Source organism: Calliopsis andreniformis, chromosome 8 (assembly GCF_051401765.1).
Source record: "Calliopsis andreniformis isolate RMS-2024a chromosome 8, iyCalAndr_principal, whole genome shotgun sequence".
In the NCBI taxonomy this organism is placed as follows: Eukaryota; Metazoa; Arthropoda; class Insecta; order Hymenoptera; family Andrenidae; genus Calliopsis; species Calliopsis andreniformis.
The window spans coordinates 1,440,835-1,459,420 of NC_135069.1; the positions used below are offsets into that span (position 1 = coordinate 1,440,835).

General features: G+C 43.6%; 1 long non-coding RNA gene across 1 annotated transcript in view; it reads left to right on the forward strand.

Annotated features, from left to right (window-relative positions):
* LOC143182520 (uncharacterized) overlaps window positions 1–18,586 on the forward strand; it is a 37,836-nt gene that overhangs the window by 18,406 nt on the left and 844 nt on the right. The gene's annotated exons all lie outside the window — the stretch shown is intronic.

Here is an 18,586-nt window from a genome sequence, read left to right on the forward strand (position 1 = left end):
TATTCATTATTTTCTGAAAGATCAAACATTTCTTTTTTTCTCAAAGACTTGGGCTCACGCCACTTGTCGATAAAGGAGTTCCACCTCTCCCTCCAGAAGTTGCCAAAATCATAAAGCTCCTCGAATTACCCGCTGCACACAGTCGTGCATTTCAAAGACCTTTTTTTCAGCGAGTTACACGTAGGAGCGTGAACGATGCGTTTAGCGAGGCTGGGCGAGGGTAATTGGTGGCGGGGAGTAATTCTATTCGCCGCGTGCAATTTCATTAGGGTCGATCTTGAGCAGCCAAGAGAGCGTGCGTCTCCCTTCTTGTCCCCTGAAGAAGGACGTTCAGGAAACTTGAAAAGAGACGCGTCCGCGATCGGCTACCTGCGAGACCCAGCCAAAGTCCCACGATCTCTCTCACCACTTGAAAAGCCAGGTCCCCGTGAAGAATCGTTCAGGTAACCGGCGAAAAGAGGACTCGAGATCGGCTGGCGAACTATAAAGGTGTTAATACGAGGATAATTGATTAATTTGTATTCACCGGGACGAAATCACGCACGATCGAACCGCTGGTGACGATGAAGGACTTGAGGTCGAGATCCCCTTGCCTTGAGTCCCTGCATTCTCGATGAGAAAACGTGGACAAGGTTTATGTGCATCTCAAAGCTGCAAAGTATTTCAAATAGGTCTGTAAAGATGTACAAATTTTTTGTTCCTCATATATTGCCTATTTTCGCCAGCTCAGAATAATTGATAATCTAGTAGTAGAACTTTCTTCTTTTTATAACAGAAGTGGTTGTCGAAAGGAGAGAGGGGCTCTAGAATTTTTTTATGAATTAGCAAGGTGCCCAAAGATATAGAGTTTCCTTCAAAATTTCAGAAAATCCGATCTCCCACAGTTTGAATCACCTCAGCAAGATTACATTGGTTAAATCTTTTTCTCTGCCGCGCCGCGTGATCCTTTCAACGAGGTTTTCATCGCCAAGAGGGCTGACAAAAAATAATCCATTATGGGAGAGGGAAAATGGACAGGGGCAACAAGGCGTAGAATTATCTAGGATGCGCGAAATAGTGCGTGTCTATAACCCTTCAGTAAATCCGATTTATAGAACGCGATGGTGCACACCTTTCACGTGGCACGATGTTAAATGTAAAGCTTAGCTCGTCCGTTACAGGGAAAAATGTTTCTTAATATTACAGAGTGATATAGGGTGCTACAGGGTTCGTGGTATTAAAATGTTGAGTCTAAAAATTTGTTTAATTAGAGTTTCTTCAATCCAAGACGGTTTCTCAAGCAACTTTTCTACTGATTGTGAGAGGTGAGAAAACGACACAAATGTACTATAGGGAAATAAAAAGCAATAAACCAACGACAGCTGCACCCTCGACTATTCGTTTCACTAACAACTCGAACGAGTCGGTGGTGTAGCTACGCGGTATCATAACACCCGAACGCCTATTTGTTACGCGATAAATATGTAACTGTAACACAATGTCCCTCACCCCCTGTTGAACCGTATCCAGCCCATCCTGTCCTCGCGTTTCGGCAGGGGGTTGCTTCGTACCACTAAGGGGCGCGGCACGTACACGAATTCGTACATATTCACATGTGTGTATCTCCCAGGAGCTTCTATGTGAGCTGCCAACATAAGCGAGTGGAGGCAGATGGTGTTCGCGAAGTCAAAAGTTCCCAAATAAGGGTGTTCCGCTAGGACAACATCGGATAGAGAAATTGCTCGTCGATTGTTCACCCCCCATGAACCGCTAAGACGCCTTCTATTTACCCACACTCGTGCGAATTATGGTGCTGTGCAAATTGTTAGAATCTATGCAAAAACTGGCTCAAAGGGACTTCGAAATTTTCAACTTGTCAAATTTTTGAAAATTCAAATATTTCAACTGCCAAATTTTTGAATTTTCAAATATTTCAACCGCAAAATTTTTGAATTTTCAAATATTTCAACTGCCAAATTTTTGAATTTTCAAATATTGCAACTGTCAAATTTTTTATTTAAATTCCCTCTATTTCTTTGTACCAGTCTATGCACCATGCAGTCTAACGTAGTTGATCGATTCGAAGTGGATGTAACAAGGATATTTTGATAATGTTGCGCGACAGATGGGTAATGTCGAGGGACACGCGATGGCAACCTGTACTTTAGAAATGTATCAATTGATTACGTTCTGATTATAGAGAGCGAGACGTTTTAAAGGGCCGAAGCAATTATCTTTGTTACTTGGACAGGGAGACATTGTTGAGGTCGAGGCTATAAGGTCCCAAGAAACAGACGTGGTAATGATGGAAGAATTATAGATTGAAATTATTTACGAGAGGAGGACAGTCAGTTTGCGTGGATCGACTCTATCCATAACAATGTGTTCGTGTATACTTTTGCATTTAATAAGTAGAGGGAATATCGAGTTCGCAGATTGAAAGGTGACAGTATGTTGGGGACACTACTAATATTTACTATTTTTATGATTTCGTCCCTGTAATAACTACACGACCCCTTAATTCATTAAAGTATACTCCAAGTGGTAATTTAGTTCGATTCAAAGCAATTATTACCAATTATGTAGATGGTAGTTAATAATTCTTCAATGTAAAACATTTTACTACTTTGAAACAAGTAGTTGACGTAAACGACTCTTAAGAAATTGTAACTGGTAGCCTGATCAATATGTCTATGGTGTCGTTCTAAGCTCTTACAATCTTTGCAAAGTATTCCTTCAAGAAAAAGACTAAAGTAGCGCAAAATAGTCTTGAGTGTACCAAGTGAAGAATACTGAAAACTCTAGTTAGAAAGACTGACAGTCGACGTCTTTAACTTTTCATGTGAGTGATGTGTACGGTAGCTCGAATAACGGCTTACGTGATCGATATCTTACCACTTTATTTCTACTGTCCATCAATAATGATGCTACACTGTTTTTGTAATCTGAATATTCAGAAATCTTTTTCAAACCACCTGGAGAACACTTGTGAATTTTTTAAGAGGGAATTATATTTACCATTCTAAAAAGTTAGGGTGAAAGGACTGAGGAGCAAAGAAAATGATGGGATACAAAAATGAAAAAAGTAGACATTTTTCGAAGTTCCATTCCTTTATAATATATTCTATTTGTCAGATTGAAATAACATTAGAACTCGAGAATCATTTTTCCTCGACTTCTGCATATTTTATCACAAGAAGTTTGTTGATTAGTTTCCCTTCTCTGTTACGAAACGATTGCACGATTATAGCCACGATCGATCTGTTCCTTTGTTGCCATTTTCACCGTATACACTTATGTACTGTGCCACTCGTGTAGTGCATATCGCCCGTGAACTTTTTATTCCCTGCATTGATCAACCCGACTATAGTGATTCTCGGTGTTGATCGCGCTATAATTCACCAGTACCCCGCGAACGAAAGTCGTTTCAGAGAGATCCATTTATGTTACATTCGATTAATCTTTAACTTATATCAAAAATGGGAAAAATGTTTCTATTAAAACCTCAAAGAGAAAAAGCACCTTTTACGCAGTGATCGCTATCAAACATATTGATATCGTGTGCCTGTAGTTCCATAGCTAGCATCAATGGGAATGAATAAAACGAAAGTAAGAGTGCCATCAAAGGGACGAGCTACCGTTACCCTATGATTATCGTGATCCCTTTGTTACTTAATAATAGCACCTTTCCAGTGTGTATTTCTGTAATGTATTGATTCCTGTATCAAGAAATGGTTGTTAAATTAATACTAGAAGTAATAACAGTAATTTTACACTTTTATACCTAATAGTAAATTGACGGGTTCAGATTTATTACTCTGACACGGGTAACTCTATAAATTGATCAGAATAGCTCAGTTTAAAGACACAATAATTAATTTCCCCATTTTCAAGTTCGAGAAAATTATTTCAAGATATACCTAAGTAAAAGATTGAAGTATTTTTTGCATCTTTTTAGCGCAAGTACCTCTGAATTTTATTTATGTCGATAAACTATTGAAAATAGCATGTACACTCGTTGAGTAATTCGTGATGAAGGAAGCGTGCGTTCGTATACGACTCCGCTTCCGGTCTATCATTACACCGCGACCGACGCTACTTTCGTGCAACATGGAGGCGGTGATCCTCGATCTTTGTGAGAGCATGTCCACCTGTCTTCGCCGTTACATCGCTCGCGTAATAACGACTCATCCTTAAACGCTGCGTTAGGTACTACGTTATTAAGGTACGCTTGCAGGAAACCGCAGGAGTAAATATCTTATACGATGGGTCAGTCGAGTACTCTATCATGCCTTTCTTCCTGATGGAACCCTTCGTCATTGCTCGTACTATATCTGAATTGTCATAAAGCGGGATTTCCACAAAGTGATTCGTGCTTTAAAACCCGACGAAATTTTTTCCTAAAAAAAGCAGCCAGCCGCATCGTAATTCATTTCTCATTTGTCCAAAGACAAACTTGCGAAAATTTGTCGATGGTCAAAACCGATTGCAACTTCTCCCATTGCCATTGGGACTCGTCATATATCTTAGAAAGCCCCACGCGATAGGGGGAGGAACGCTCCCCAAATAAAGATGGCCCCTCGAATAAAGACATCAATTACGAATTAACGGCGGCGAAGGGTCGAGGAGGGGGGCATTGCATTCTTCTCGGTCATTTCACATAAATCCAAGTTCAGGATTCGGCACGGTCCACGAACGACCCAGGTCGACCTTTTTTTCGGAGTTAATAATGTCTCTATCAGCGCAGGCGAGAGGGAGGGGTTAAGGGCGCTCGCCGTGTGCTGGCCAGCCGCGAAGCGGTACCTTTGCATCATTTAATATTTAAAAACAAGCCATAAATATGTCGCCTCCGCGTGCTGGCCGTACGTTTGAGACGCGACCGCTATGGATTATGGGCCGCGAGAGCGTCGTCCACTGCGAAAGCAAGACGAATGTTATGTTGAAACGAGCACGGTGTTAATGACCAACCCCTGTGCGCCGCGACTATTGCCACCCTGTTGAATGATACGCTGCTGGAATGTGGAAGTTCCGCTTCGGAAGTTCGAGATTGCTTTAAGAGGATTAGCTCCTGTGGTTTTAATACGAGTGGGCGTGAATTTTTAGGACGAATTCGAGCGAGCGAAAAAGCACAGAGTGGTGCCAAATTTCTTTTGGAAATTAATGACACTGATAATAACGTGGTTTCGAAATTAACAACACATTCCTGAATTTCTGTGCACTCGAATGGAGGTAAACAGGATTAAATGAGTAATCCTATTAAGCAAGGAGAAATGCATCGAGTTATCAGACCTCGGTTTTCATTTTTAAACTGCTCGATGCATCAGGAGACTTTACGACGTCATTTACGAATTATCCGGGTATGAATTGAATGGGTTTAGACCCCCTGGGTCATTCATTGTCTTCCAGGTGTAGAATATACCTGGTAATTTAGAAACTTTATTTATGAATGGTTCCCTTATTCAAGCGAATAGAAACTGGATTATGCGTACCAGGAAAAATTAATTTTCGCTCCTTTGTTCCGTGACCTGAGGCTGTGCTTTTATTGAGCTTAAGGTATCGTTTCTTAATTATCTACCTATATTCTGTGACAACGCTCGCGAGGAGGGAACCTCTGTTCTAGAGAAAATAAATTGGATTAATCTGGAATTTTAGTGTATTAAATTTTATGAGTGCCAAGTGTTGTTAGAAATTCTATAACATCACTGCTGGGTCGAATTCCTTTTTATTGAAGGAGTAATTAAATCATCTATTCCAGGAGTCGACTAATTATTGTTTTCTTCGTTTCAAAGTTAAGATATGCTCGAATTAGATACCATTGAACTGTTTCCTAACGCCAAATGAAGACATCAGTCTGCTTTCCATACGTGAACCTAGAGAGGGGACCAAGCCAGTTGCAAATGGCGGAATTATTTAGTGGTAGAAAACCGTGTATGGACTGTACCCACCGTGAAACCGCCCCGCCTAAACAGTGCATTTAAACCGATGATTTACGAGGCACTAGCTCCTGGCCCTGTTCCTCAGCAACCCTTGCCGACTACCCTCTTCTGCTACGCTCCAGATAGTTACGCTCCCATTGTACGATTTGTCCCTCGCGCCGCTCCACACATGCCACCCTGCGCTTATTAAAAGTCGACCTCTCCCATCGTTTAAGAATTCCACGGGAAATTTCCTGATTCGTCCCCATCTCGATCCTTCCTCACAAAACCCCGAGATGATCGTTGTCCTCGAGGTGGAGCCAACCGATTTGTCTCTCCTCGCTGTTGGTCGTTCCTTAGAAAAAATATTATAGTATTACCTCGATAGGAGTCCATATGTGGGGGGACAGAGTAAACCTATACTGTGAACTCTTTTTCTTCTTTTATGTGGAAGAAGAGGAAATAGAGAGATGAGTAAATTCTGTACGTCTTAAATATTGGACTTAGCCAATGTTTCTCATCATTCTCCAGCCACAGGCGCAGTTTACTGCGTTCTGTATGAACTGTTACGAAAACCATGCAGCATGGAATCTCGTGCAGGTGTGATAAGGACCGGTGCGGGACCATAAAAGGCCCTTATACGCGTAGCTGCTCGCACGAAAATACATCATAATGACTTATGAGAGGCATTATCGCCGACAGAGAGTGCACGAAGCGCACGAGGAACGAGAAATTGTATATACGCGGCATAGGGGCGTACGTATCCATAGGTGCCATAATATATAACGTCTTCCGCCACGGAGCATCAAGACGTCGCCCAATGACAATCTATTATTACCCGCTGCCTCTTCGTCTTATTGTCCCTTTACCCTTCTGCCCCTCGCGAATCCCCTCATACGCGTTTCTTCCCTTTTCTGTTGTGATTCGGCTTAACCGGTCGCGTTTAATTTCATCCACCATCCACCATCCATCGGTTGTCGAGCGTTAAGTGCCATCGCATTGGGATCGTGGCGAGCTATCGATCACCCTTCTATCAGGGCGACACGGGGATTAAACCCCTTGGGCACTGAGTTTTAGCATCAGTTGCATGCACTTTCAGATCGACTCAATTGGGCAATGTGTTTGCAGCAATTATTCCTTCGATACATCGTCAATCTCTAAATTTATATAGTCACGAGGTACCTATTTTCCTTATTCGCTTGAGCGCTGCCCCAGGTGCAGTGTTTTGCCATCCTACCCAAGTATTCATGTAAAACAGGCCACTGTGACAAAGGACACGGGTTCGCTAGTGGATTACAGTTGCGTATTCGCGCAACTTACGCAATAATAGGGTAGATAGTAATCTAGATAGCGCAAGGAGGAAAAGAAAAGGAAGTGGGCAGGGGTAAGAGAATGAAAAGCGGCATGAAAGGAGCAGCGAATTACGGACGACCTAGAGACCGATGCTCCTCTGTCGGTTATTGTTACCATTATGTTGCCATTATATTATGGCTCGCGTTATACCTGCAATTTTCAACCCTTATCTGAGGATCCCATCGCCTTGGCTTGGAGCTCGAGTCTCTATGAGAGGAACTCGCTTGGCCATTGAATAATGACCGTTTGCCATTTAATAGTCGAGATCTCTGCACTCACCCTTCTCTAAATATCAATTAATAGGGTTTGTTAGAGTTTTAGAATCATCTTCACAATTTTTATTGCTTTTAAATCGTGTCCAGCGTTTCTTTTTTTTTCTACTCTTTTATAAGTAGTAGAGGTAACGAATTTCGAAAATACTTCCACCGTGCCGTTTCAAAGCGCCAAGATAGAGTATCGATAAAGCACACACATAGTTTTCGATTACACTCGCCCATCGCGCATCCCATCATCAAGTGCTCGTACGACCAACACATGTCTTTTTCTCCTGACAGACATTTGCAACCTTATCTCATCGATTCTGTGCCCTGTCTGAGAGCCCCCAATCGTAGACAAACTTCCCTGTCACGCAGAATCAAACACTGTGCAATTGATGTGCTTGAAAATAATTTCAAAATTACGACAGTAGAACAGCAGTCATTTCTCGCGCTGTCTCGTAAAGTATCCCAAATATCAATAGACAGTGTCTTCTCCCCTCGATAGAAAAGCGTGGAAAGCGTTTACAGAGGCAACAGGGACCTGCAGGATCGCTGCCTCGAGGAAGATACTCTCGGCGCGATCGAGAAGGTAGAAACGGCGTCGCATTATCCAGCACATTGCTCGCATTGTCCTATTTTGCTTTACGAGACAGTTCGACGCATAGGAGACTCGGTCTCGATTATTTCCACCTCCTTGGTTTAACGTTTGTTTCTGGCTGTGGCGCAGTTCTGCCCACCTTTCGTACAAGAGAGTTTTTGGGGGAGAGAAAGGGTTTCAGTGGGGTGACGAAGTTCACGAGAATCGTTATTGCATCTTTCGAGCATTTAATATATTCTCAATATTGGTAACATATTCACACCCTCTAACTCTAATTGTATGTTTCGTATTCCCCACTACAAACAGCGAAGGACGAAAAGTGAAATCGCCATGGTTCCCATCGTTTCTCAATCATCGCTACGAAAGTAAAAGGGGAACGGGATCCTCCACGTTGCTTCTGCAGACGCTTTCCATTGCATTTGTTTGTTCAGCGACCATTTCCATAGACTCGGGGGTCAGCAGCAGGCGAAACAAGGAGTTCCAGAAGGCTTCTTCTGTTTGTTTAAGCAGACGAAAGCGTTCGTCTGTCCAGCTCTGAAGGGAAAGGGCGTTGCCCTGTTCTTGTTCGTGGATGGACAGAAAGACAACCTAGAATTAACTCGTTCCCCTTTCCTCGTCGCTTAATGATCGATACAAAAGGATAGCTGGCATTTCGCGCTTAGAAATTGAATGAACTGGGTAGCAGGAAACACGGCCATGTTGGTTGCCACTTTGCCTGTGGTAGTAGACACCCCGATACGTGCTGCTCTCATTATCCTGACACGCGTATCCGTTCTCCGTTTCACTTTTCATGTTTCCTGGTGTTATTTTCCTGGCAACGCTCGCTGTGAAACGACGATTAATTTCTCTGACAAAGCGGTTACGATGAATTGTTCGGCGTGAATGTGAAGTGGGTTAGATGGTGAACGAAAGAAAACGATGGCCAAGAACTAGTCAATACGTGGAGCTGCATGAGAGGTATATACAGAGAATTTTCGACAACTTCCTCAAATTTTCTCAAGCTGCCTCAAACAAATATTATTAAATTCTAAAACGTGTTTCGAATCTAAGGAAATTAATCGCGAAGGGAATAGAAAGAAGTGTTTCTATCCACCGAAAGAGTTCGGAAAACAGAACGGTGCAGGGTATTCCTTGATACCTGACGTCTCTAAGAGGATTACGTATTACCCGCGAATTCGAGGAGAGGACAAAATGGTTCGTCTTCTCAAGCCTAAAACTTAAGGAGATTAAAAGTTAACCATGTCCCGTTCGCCGTCGTCGGCCGAGAGAGGACAGAGAGAGACAGGTTTAAAGTAGATTAGCGGTAAGTTCGGTATAACATTACCCCCGGCTCTCGCTGATCCTGTTACATCCTGCCCGGAATTAAAAATATTGTCATCCTGCAGGATTATACCCACGGATAATATCTTGGCCTCTGTCAAACATAAATGAAAGTTTCGTCGAATCCTCGGCGAGACTTGACGCTCTTAACGGTAGGCGCGAGGATCTACGATTAAACCCTTCTTCCTCCTTCGAGTGGACAGAATGCATGTCACTCCGTGTGTGACCGTAGATGTGCACCTGAGAGTTTCTCACGATAGTTGCTCTTTGAAAGCACTTTGTACACTGTGTGACGTGGGGCAGAAAACATTTTGATCTCTAATATAAACACATTACCAATTGAACTATTTAGAGACCTGGAAGACACGTGTAGATATTTTTTTTAATCTTATTCTTCCAAATTAAGATGCAATTATTGCAAATTATTTCAGGGACGATTCATGTCAAGAAATTTGAAACTTCTATTGAAACATCCAGCATCGATTAAACCTTCGCCCCAACTTGTTAGTCACTCGCTCGAGAGTGGAGGAATTTGAGCACATATCAACAGATAATTAACGCGCGGCATTCAAAAGGAGGCAACAATGGAGCCGAAAGGTTCGATGCCACCAGAGATCGTAATTGTTTTGATTGTAAAAGGTGCTGTTCATTCATCGTGCAACTACCACCTGTCGAACGTTCGATGGTACCTGCTACCTAACTATGACTTAATCATAGCTTGACTCAGCTCGGCCGAGGCTTCATCCTCTTTTCTTTCGAGCGATCCTCCGCGGGATTATTCGTGGCCAGCAAGAACGATTCGTCATTCCTCCTTTCGAGTCGAAGGATTTCGAGTATAACGAGGCACTTTTCGATTTCATTATCTCAACCCACACGGACACTTTGGTCATTATCCAAAAGTAAGGGATACAGTTTTAATTAACCTTTTGACACGCTAAATTCATGTACCTTTAGAATAGTAATAATAATAATTTGCCTTCATGCTCCAGTATTCGAGTTACAAGCATCGAAACGCGTGGAAGAAACTATAAAAAAATCCCTAAAGTGAGCCCATTCATTGAAGTCAACGTAATTCTCTATTCCACTCTATTCTTTTGTGCGTATTCTCTCTCTACTTACGAGTGAATCAGAAAAAAACTGACCAAGTCGTTTTTCTATTTCATGGAGAAGGTCTAGACAGGGTCGCGGCAAAAACCGGTTCTCGCGTGTGGAACAGAAGAAGACGGAGCAGTTTTTTCTCTCAGTTTTGCGATCGACGTCTCGTCGCGTGGACCTCCGTCGATTCTTGCTGACTTCCCACTTTTTTTTCTCGTGCCTCGGGCAAAATCGGCGCGCCGCTGACTCCGCGTTCTTGGAAACGCTGGGAGACTTCATCGTACTATGGGAACCGAGGCCTCATTGAATGGACACTATTGTACTATTTTTTCTTCATTCTAATTTAAATAACTTACTCCAAATTTTTACTCTGTTATCAGGTATCGATCAGGTTCTTTGTAGAATATTGTGTCTGGACAGATTAACAATTTATTTATTTAGAAACTATTACAGTATGAGTACCCTGCGTTCAGTAGATCCTTAGGAACATGTCCTCATCTTTCACCAAAAATATCCACTGTCGAATATTCCAAAAAGGAGGTGCTCTTCCTCGCACCTCCACAATAGAATCCTTCGAACTCGCCTCACCCTGGATCACGTATATCATTGTTCCTCAGATTAAGATTGCTGATCCATCAAGTGCAACTTGCAACGAGCTAGAAGCAGCATCCATACTTAGCCAAATATAATAGTCGATCCCACGAGACAAGATTGGTTACACCTCCGACTCGTGGGTGTCCATTCACTTCCGGAACCCGCCTACGGTGCCACTGCCAAAACAACCCTGACGAGCATTGTCCATCGAAGTAACGCGTCGTGATTGATGGATTGTCGGATCTAGGCGATTTTTCCATAGCCAAATTGAGAGAAAAAGGTAACATAAGGAAGAACTAGGGTCACGTTGGTTGGATACAAATTTCTTTGAGGACACAGTCGCTGTAATCCCGAGAAACATTTGTAGCGCTAAATTTCAGTCTTCCTGGAGGATGTAAGTCGACTTCCCTTGTCGATCATCCCGCAGAATTCAGTTGAGTTGTCAAATTTTGACGGGAGGACCTGGGTTGAACGTGGGACACTGATTGCTGCTAGGATTCTGATGAATAATTGCTGGTAACATTATATATCCTTCCACTCTGTCGTTCGATTAGAGAATCAGATACTGTTCCACTAACCCCCGCCCTCCCAAGTACTAAGTAAACCATTTCGCTATTTTCCCCGTCTGATCGAAGGATCTCAAGAGAATTCGCTGGCAACAGGCTCACAGCGAAACTTCCCTTGGGATGGCAGCGGTTTCACGAGACGAACAGGCAGTCCAGAGACTCAGAAAAGTCCAGCCTCCAGCTCCATGCGCTCCTCAGTTCGCATTGTGGCGAATTGTTCCGTGAAAACGGCGTGGACATGTCAAAGGCCGATGGCAATGATCGAGATTGATGTATCGATCTTCTGGCAAGCGCCACGCGCTTGGCTCCGACTCGAGGCACGATTCTCTGGGCCTTCTGGAAAGGCTGCGTCCCTCCTCCTTCATATTCGAAATTTATAATCTGGTTTGCACCGTGGAATCCCATCCCAAGGGGCGCATCGATCGAAAGGGACACGCGATTTCCGAATCGAAGACGTTTCTGACTCGAAGGGCCTTTCAAAGTGGAATGCTTTGGGCATTGAAGGGAGGATGTTATTTCTTCGGTGGGATTGAGATCACCTGGGGAACTGGTTAACCGTTAAACGATAGATTAAAAAATAGAAGTGTCTCGGGTAAAAAATATATAAAAATGATACATGAAAAATAGGAGTCTGTACGAAATACGCATGCAGTCGTTGAGGGGTTAATGTATCGACGAGACAGTTGTTGTCAAGCACCGAATTATTATTCGATACGAGAGCGTGGCAGGAGATTAGAAAAATTCGATTCGGTAAGAAGCCATGCCCTTTCCATCATCCCCCGAGGGCTTCGGGCCCGGTTGTGTAACTCTATAACCCTGCATATCTGCACATTTGTATCGAGCCGCGGGGTTTCAGGTCACGGCCTCCTTTGTTGCACGATGATGTTGTTTCGTTTCGTTATTGGCCGCAAGGTTGTACGGTTACACACGCGGGGCTCTCCGTTTGTGTCGCGATTAATAGCGAAGAGGGTAGTTTCCTCCCTGACGACATATGTTCCTGTATCGTGTTACAAGACGTTTGTCATCATCAGGATGGCCATTGTTCTTGAAAATCTCAGGGTGCTACCAAGCCTGGATCCTCGAAAAAGGCCAGCCTTCTTTTCGCTTGACCTTTCTGCGAAACAACTCCCCCTGACTTATATTCTGTATTCTGTTACTTGACCTGTTTGCAGTTCGACAGTGGAGAGTAGGTTTGGAAGGCTCTGACGATCTCTGGAGAGGCTATAAAATTATTAACATTAGAAAATTAGGAAATATTCTTAAATGGTAATATTTAAATGGGGTAGAAGTTTCTGAAGTGCTCTAGTATTTTTAGCAAGTAAAAATTCAAATGAAAATTAATTTTACGTGAATTTATTATTCACATTTTATCTCCCACGGTCAATATCGCTGGAAATCAGTCCTGCCTTTGATATTTTCTCATGTTTTAACGTTGTCTAATTGTCTTCGTTACCAAAAATCACCGTTAAAATCAAATTCCGCGCAATTAAAAGAATTTTCCACCGGTCGTTTCGCCCGTTACAGAATTCTATCGTTATCCGCATTGGGTAACTTTTGCAATTTGTAACGGGGGAAAAAATTGTTGAGGAAAATCGTTTCAGTTCTGGGCTGTTCGTTTGAAAAATCCTCGAGGGTTCCGCGGCTACCTGGCACATGTAACGCTATCCGTCGATATTCTGGAGTCGAATGTCGATCATTACGTGTAATCAAACGGGTGACTGGTTCCGCGATTGAACGTTTTTTCTCTTCCATTGGAAAATTTATTCCCTCGAAAAATCTCAGGTGTACTGGGTACACAGCTGTCTTTTTTTCAAAATTACGGATTTTCAATCGACCCCTGTGAACTCTAGACCCGTTTAAGTTCAATTTTGTAACCCATTGATGTCGAAGGTCGAACCATTTCTCGATAATCAAGCCTCAGGGGGTTACTGCACCCATTTCTCATCTACCTGAGCTTCTGTAATATTTTACGATATTATTTCGTTGGAAACGGTGGTTTCCTTTCGGTGCATTGGTGCAGTATAGGCAGATACGTTAACCGTTTCAGAGAGAATTTTTTTAAGGGCTAACTTCACATATTTTTGAATTAGTTACAAGGTGTTTCTTGGCGGCATGGATAATATTTACTTCTCAGCAAACACTGTTCCACGTTGCATGGATTAAGACTTTCGATCTTACGTAAGACTACAGTGATCCCTATAAATTCCCATGTAAGCACCCAGCACGAGCAAAAGGATCCCCGAGAGTCGCGTAGATATTTTTCTGCTTGCTGAGATATAGCTCGAAAATCGTCGGCGTTGCGTTTAATAACGACGACGATATCGGACGAGCCGCGTAGCGAATATTTACGCCTCGCGTCTTAGGACATGCATAATGGCGGGTCACCGTGACTAAAAGGGCTAATCATGACAAATGCAGCCCCGTTACTGCCTCTTCAGGCCTCTGGAGAGACTTCAAAAGCGTCTCGCGTATGTTGCTTCGTATAACAGCGACTCCAGTTCTCAGGATGGCTCGTCGTCGAGAGCCAACGTTGTTTTCATCACAGTTTTCCTGTGCTCACCTCAGCCAGAACGTAATTTTTTTATTAATCGTGCTTTGACAGAGCCCACAAGCTCGTGAGATAAAAATTAGTCTTTTAATTTGATACAATTTTTTATCTGGAGAATTGATTATAGAGTCAAACACAAATGCAACTTTTGCCCCTCTTGTGCATGTGTTTTTCTGTCCTGTCTATTTAGTTGAGTATCTGCGCGCATTCAAGAGGTTGTTAGCTTTAATTACACATTCACCGGCGGTAGAAGAATAAAACACACTGCGAAAATATATTTACGCTCGACTGGATTAAAGTGAAAGCAGCTCATTGTTCGCAGAACGGAAGGTATGTTGTCGTGATCTTCGGGACATATAAAATCCTGGAGCATCGGATAAGCTGGAACAACAACAACGAGGGGAACCTCTGGCTGTTCGCCAACTATGCAAACAATCCCTCGGTGTAGTTCTTTCCAGTTTGTCTGCGGAGTTTGGTCAGTGAAATCATACCCCATTAAAATACCTATAGATTTATCTGTCCAGTTATCTTCTATTTATTGAATATTTATCATCGTACAAGGCATCATTTATCATGCCTTCTTCGTCTCCGTGAACCCCCAGCCACCCCTTTAATCCAATATCTAAAGAATATGAGCAACAGCACTTTGTCAGTCGCTTCCACTTTTTCAAAGCTTCCTCCCTTAACTTAGCGTCTAGGTTGTTTGTCGAAAACTGCCCTCGTCGATTTGTTTTGTATTCCTTATTCATCGAAACAACCGAGAAACACGACACCCTCGGCGCCCTGCTCGGGATTGGCGCTTTGTGAGAGAAGAGGCGATTCTCAAAAGGCCGAGTCGCCTATTGTAACATTTTCGGGTATGGAAAAATCGATCGAGAGAACGAGAGAGACAGGGAAAAGGGAAGAAGAAACGTTAGGCCCTTCATTATGAAATTACGCAACTGTAAATTGAGCAAATACAACGGTCGCGCCCCTGCTCTCCTGTTCGGGTCTGCATTTTTCCCCTCTTTCTATTCCTCATCTTTTGCTTCTTTCGCTACCCTCTGGGTAATCTAGGTATCGAGTTACCACTATCTGACGAGACATCTATCGCGGAAGAAACAGTTTTCAAGTAGCCCTGATTTCTTCAGCGAGAAACTGGAGGCCTTTACGAATGCAAAATCGAGGGACGTTTTTGAGGCCCTCCGTGTTGGACTGCAAAGTGAACTGTGGGAGTTGTGACTAACAAATTTGCTCACAAAAGTGTCGTATTCGTTTGTTCGGATTACGCGGGTGCAGGAATTGGAGATTTTATTATTTTATTATTTCCTTGGCCATCGACATAATCGAGGAGCTGGACAAGTAAATAAAAGGTGGCCTAATAGCTATACTTCACAGTATTTGCACTCGGAGACTCCTATCGCATCGCGACATTGAAGTCAGATTATCCTGAACCAGGATTACGCCAGGTTCTGCCCTCGAAAGCGGAGGACATTGTGTCTGGAGTACCGTCTAATTCCGAAAATCCCGAGTATCACGAACGATCGCCAGTGCCTGCACAATGGCCCATTTAAAGCTGGTAATGCATTCAATGCAGATAATCTCCCTCTCGGTCGTATTTCTGCTCTACATTTTATGCAATTTTGACAATTATGCAAGTCCCAAGAACTTCTTCATACTCTGCTCCGCCTACAAATATTTTAAATACTTATATACAAATTTTAGACTCGGTGCATCACTCTGGTGCATCTTCATAAATTCTTTATACTTGCTCTATGAGATAACAAAAGACTCGAAAGATCTACGAAAATAAAAATTTTCTTGCTCCGAAAAAAAAAAAAAACGGTTACATGAAAGAACAGTAGCAACGACTCTCTGCCAATCACAGGGAGGTTCTCCCCGTTTTTCAGTGACAGAATCTTTCCACCATTGTCGTGGTTAACTAGGAATGACGTGCGAATGCGTCCTCCCCTCTCTCAGGACTCGTCATCGGATCGTGAACGACTAATTTACGAAGCGGCAGTGTAGGATGTCCTTATTGTTGGCCACAATCGCCATCGGTATTGTGCCCCGTCGCCCTGTGACGTGACAATTGTGGCGCGTCCCTTTGTTTGCTTGTTTGTGGCTTGTTCGAAGGATCCGTGATCCGAGCGTTCTCGCGACCCGCCGAATAAAGTCCTACCAGCCCGTGAAAACGCGGCCAAGTGTGCTCGTTTGACTCTGTGACATTCCTCCACGACCCGACCTCACTATAGGCGACAAAGAATTGCATAATAATGGGGGTAGGGCTTAATATTCTCGGCGTGGACTTCGACCTGTTTAGGTGAGTACGAGATGGCCGAGTTTCGATGAGTTTGGATGGGTTTAAATGGGTTTAGGATGAGTACTCGTTGCTTGGGTGTGTTGTGCTAGTGCATAGGAAGTGTTACATGATGAAGCCATTGGAAGCTATCGATGTCTCCGCTACCGCAAGAGTAGGAAACCGATGTTGTTCAGTGTTCGAACAGAATCCACAGCATCGATGATCGTGCTGGCTTGGGTTCCCCATGAATGGTTCATTAATCACACGGTGGGTACCCGATTCTCGGCCCCGTCGAGGATGAAAGAGGGCCGAGGACACAAAGGTAGAAAGAGACCGCGCGTAGCACGCTCGCGGGCAGCCAAAAGGCGAGTTTCCATGTGACGGGCAATAATAGAGACGTCGCCTAGAGCGGCCCTCCCTTGGCTAATAGTAATAATGTTAGAAGCCGTGTCGTGGGTCGAGCGACACGGGTTGCGGGTGTAGCTTAAAGGACCTCTGTGTGTATACATCTATCAACAGAAAGCGAAACACACGAGCCGCCTCGAGATCAGAAGAGCCGATCGACCGACGTTTCCTTCCTTCGCTTTTGGTTTCTCTTTCTAAACGCATACTGTGTCATAGTAGGTACAATATTAGCTAGAAATTTCAGGCTAGACACAAAGTTATTAAAAACGAGCAATGGTAATCTGAAAATCTTGAAATCTTCGTATCTCTCTTAGCAACCACACGCCATCAATCGACGTATTGTCTCGCCTCCATTCGTACTCGTGTTGTCAAACTCTTCTCGCCATTACACACGTCCCTGAATAGACATATTTGCGGACAGGAAATTCGCATGTGAATGGAAAGGTTGAAATATTCCTCTCGCCGTTTCGACGCGCCTGACGCATTGTGCTGTCGTATACAGAGCGAGGCTCGCACGTAGGACACGTTGTGCAGAGGGAAAGCAGGGGTCAGCTTTAGTCTCGTTCGATTAGCATGAAGGAGCAAACAGAAAGCGCCAAATGATTTTTGTTCCGCACACGCGGTACACGATGCAAGTACAATACGCTCGATTGAGCGTAAGGGATGAGTGGTGGATCAGTGTCTGCCCTTCGTGGTGGCAGGAAAAGCATCGCCGCTCGGTTTTCTGTGTGGTAAACACGTTGTGCGTTAGCGGACGCAATGATGGCCCATCGTCCCATTGATTTGTGGCTCCATTAGGCTGGGGCTCGACAGCTTCACACCTGGCAGGGACTCTCCTCTGTCGAACCGCTATCGCCTTCGATAAATCCAAATTACTTCTCCTTCAAGAGTTTCCACGCTTCGTGCCATCGAGGCCCTTCCTCTCTTCTCATGCGGTTCGACTCGCGTGCTCTCAGATTATTTGCGACGGTTTTCTGGGGTGCCAAGTATTCACAAGACAGAAACGAGAAAGAATTCTGGGAGAAATAGAGTGAATCTTGTGGGAGAAATTTTTGCAAAATATTATAATAGGTTCTAGGGCAGGTCTTACATATTTAGACCTCTAATAGTTGCATATGAGTTCACTTTCAGTTAGTGTATAGGTTCATTCTTGCCAGAAAGGTATTTTTATCTGATCTTCAGCCCCATTTTTCTGAAAGTATCTCAGTACTCTTCACGGTGCTCAGAGTTTCGTGGAATGACCAGCGAGCGCATGGCTTGGTGCACTTGCGGAGCACAATGTGTTTGAAAGAAGAGGAGGAAAAAGAGGCACCAGATGCAGCTAATTTCAAAGATGCACCGTGACAGTCTCGGAAGGAGCCTACTGTAGACTTTTCCTCTGACATCTTTACCTCGGGTCGCCATAGGCGCGTCGCTGATCCGACCATCAGGGTTCGTCCATAGACGAATTTTCGACGGGTGTTCATGGAAATTCGTCACTCACCACGGGAGTCACCGTTGGCGATAATCTATTTATTGCGTGCATAATCGCTCTCTCAGGATGTCGACTCCATTCTCATGCTATAACTTCTTCTTCCTCTCGTACCTCATAGGGAGGCACAAGTTGCCCTGTCGGAAGACTGAAGCGTCATTATTAGGCTTCAGATATTTCTGATTCTGTCTTCGATGATAAATT